We start from the raw sequence: 3620 nt of genomic DNA on the forward strand, positions 1-3620 counted from the left end.
TTAAACCTTTGATAATAATCCTTTATTTTGTTTCTATAATATCTAGAATTTGACAGCAATTTAATGAAACCAATTAAATTTATATTTTCACAAATCATTTCTAACATTGATATTCTTTAGGGTAAAATTATATGTGATAATATCAATTCTCAGCATAACAGGTGAAAGGTCAAGTCCCTATAGCAGTTAGTTGGCCAACTACACAATTGCATTTGAAAGTGCTTTAACTTTAATAGCAATATTATAATTAAAGGGCAGCATCTTTTTTTTTTTTTTGCTTTCTTAAATTGCTTTATTTACTTCACAATATGTAATGAGCAACTTTCCATGCAATAGGTAAAACTCCCCTGCTGACAGAAACTTACATAGTGGGTCAAAACACAACATTCAATTAGAAGCTGGTAATAGGAGATCCATAGGAAACAACACCAAAAGGTTTTCAATAAAGGTAAATCACAAACGTATCAGTTTAGGAAGCAGGTGTGTTGCCCTATTAACATCAGGGAAAACATCAGCATTCAAGGCTTGAGGCAAAACTTGTTATGATGGTCATGGTGACAGAGGTCAGTGCTAACTGCTGGCAGACTATGACTCAATTGCTTTACCCTCAGCTTTCGCATAAGTTGTCTCATCTGCTCCCCAATCCTTTCCATATTCTCTTCTCTCATCCTTGCCTGTGGCTCTCCAAACCTCTGAATCACATCCCATCTATACTGCAGGATAGGATGCCTAACAGGGAACTGCCTACTATTTCCTCTAGGTACATAGTATCCACCAGCTTCCTTTATTCCTAAGGGCTCTCCTTTATTTGCATCTTGCCCCTTTTCATCCTTTTTTTTTTTTCTATTTTCCTGGTTGGCTTTTTCCATATTGAGATTTTTTTTATTGCTTGTTCCTCTTTGGACACCATTGCTCCTGGGCCTATCCTCGCTGTCTCCTCTGCCTTCCGATTCTCCCTGCAAGTGCACGCCGGGACACATGGACCTACATACCTGCTCCCCCTTTGCCTCTGCCTCCTACTCTTGGGGCCGCCCCTGGCTCACTGGCCCTCAGGGCCAACGCGAGCTGATACTGAGAAGGGGGCTAGATGGCCGGGTCTCAAAAAGGTAGTACCTTAACCTTGAAATATTGATGTCAATGATGGGAATCAAAATAAACATTTCTAAATGTTGATTTCATTCCTCCATCCACCAAAGCAACAGATAAGTTAAAGCAATTAACATCCTGTATGTAAGTTTTCACAACATATATAACAAAGAACACATCTCAAATATGAGACTGATTTTGAGTCTGATATAAATTTTACACTGTTTCACTGCAAGTTTCTCACTATTCATACATCAACAACTGGCATTAGGGTGCTTGACACTAAGTTGTATAGCTGGAATTATAGTCCTTGCTATTATTATGGATATTTTTTCCTTCCTATAATCAGCACAGGTCCTATGAAGAGATGGAATAAATTGTGGTGCCCATGGTGTGGTTTAAGGCAGTGATAAGACGGGCTTATTCCAACAAACATTTTTCCTGTCTTTTCTAGATGCCATCCTGCTTGAAATTCTGTCCTTAGAATGGTTGTAGGGAGGGGTGCAGTGGAAGAGAAATATGGACTACCTCCTCCAAATTCTAGTGAAATGTAATAAAAGATTAGGCAAAACCTATATTATAAAGCTACATCGAAAATTACTTTTTTTTCCACGGAGTTTAATAGATACTCCTGGGGGCCTGACACAATAAATTCCTGTTTTCTGAGGATACATAGGGTACTAGATCTGTTCTGACACACAAAATGAATAGCCCTAGGTGCCTGGCGGTGGGCAGTGAGGGGGGATGTTGGAGGATCACATGATGCAGAAACAGAAGTCTTAAGAAGAAGCAGGAGGTAATGGGAAGAATACAAGGCTATAATTTGTGACGTAATTTAGCTGTGAATTTGTTTTTGATTAGTAGTAGACTTAAGTTTAGAAGACAAAGGAGGGTTAGTTCTAGTGTTATTAACATGTAATCTCAGGTAATGAAGGCAAGAGGCAATCCCAAAATGAGGCCAAGAGAGTCTAACATCCCTGGACCTGCTTTGAAGACCTTGGCTATGAGCAGCTAGGAGGCCATCACAAAGAATGAAGTGGCTCTATCATCATGTATTTTTAAAAATTCCAAGTTTTTATTTTATCTTAGTATTAAAAAAAATCCAAACAACTTATGAACTACTCGTAGTCATATCCCTAGTCATACTTTATATGTATATTTACATTTATTGAGGATCTTCAGTGAGCCATATACTTCATATTATCACATCAGCAGCACCACCAGCAACAGTACAACAAATATTTCTTTGGCAACTATGTATCAGACCCGAGGCTAAAGACCAATTTTATCTCCTCCAACTCTTACATAAATTGTGACAGGTAATATGATCCTTATTTGATAGATGAGAAAACTGAATCAAAGTCTCAGTAATTTACACTAGGTTACACAAATAGTGAGTGGCAGTAGTTACATCCTCATGAAATGCCACTTTGCAAATAAGGACACCAGAAAGACCAGAAAGAGCCAAGGGTATACAGCAAGTTTCAAATTTGAAATCAGATTTGACAGAACCCTTAAAGAACATGTTCTTTCTATTGTATTATATATCTCTCATTCTATGTTTTGTTCCTTTGCCTTCTCTGAAGTGTAGAAAGAGGAAATAAAATTGTTAATTAAAGGGTTTTCAACTGTTATGGAAGGTTCCCATTTTATAAGTAGGCGTAATTCTATGCCTGAGTCCACATTTCTGGAAGGAACACCTGAAATATGACCATCTGGCTTGGCAGTGGTCTCAAGCATGTGTTACCTGGTGACTTCAGTGTTGCCAGTTAATCACTGGCATATGAGCTAACACAAAGTTACTCTTGATTTAGGACAGAGGCAGCTAACGGTTGCTTGCTTTACGAATCAATGTTATTGACAAAGTGAGACATAGAGAAGTGAGATTCACGGGAAAGTGTTGCAAGGGATCTTTTTGACCAAATCCTAAATTCACATTTGGGCTGAGTCCTGGCAACTTTGGAAAGTAATTAAAAAAGGAAGTGAAGACAATAGGAAGCCAGCTTCATTCTCATTGCTTTCAGCTGGAAACAGGTTCGTGCTCACCCACATCAAGGCCGTGCCTGCCCTGGCTGCCTAAAGTACAATTTTATTCTACAATGTGGTCTTGCCGGTTTTCATTCTCCTCTCTCAATTACTTTCATATCAAAGCTGCTTTGTTTCCAAGTTAACATAATGGACTCCAACTTAATACTTTGCCAAGCTCTCATTGATCTTTGGTGTGGAATAAATGTGAATACTGCCTCATTAATCCTCTGTACAGTCGTTGGCAAGCAATATCTCATCTATTTTGCAGTGGAGAAAAGAAAGGCAAAGTAAATTGCTCGCTTTGCATCTGTGCCCAGCCTTCTGGACATCTCCATCTGGATATCTTGCTGGCTTGTCAAACTCAACTTACCTCAGATTGAACTCATTCTTGTTCTTTTCCCAAAATACACCCCTCTTGCTGGGCATTGTGTCTTGGTTAATGGCACCTCTATCCACATAGTTCCCCTGGTAGAGGCTTCTGAATCATCTTTGATTTCTCTCATTTT

The 3620-nt window shown here is 38.8% G+C and overlaps 1 pseudogene; it reads right to left on the reverse strand.

Annotated features, from left to right (window-relative positions):
• Positions 1 to 518: 518 nt before the first annotated feature.
• On the reverse strand, positions 519 to 910 carry LOC102882773 (annotated as a pseudogene).
• Between the last annotated feature and the right edge of the window lie 2710 nt (positions 911 to 3620).

This window comes from Pteropus alecto, unplaced genomic scaffold, assembly GCF_000325575.1.
Source record: "Pteropus alecto unplaced genomic scaffold, ASM32557v1 scaffold70, whole genome shotgun sequence".
Classification (NCBI taxonomy): Eukaryota; Metazoa; Chordata; class Mammalia; order Chiroptera; family Pteropodidae; genus Pteropus; species Pteropus alecto.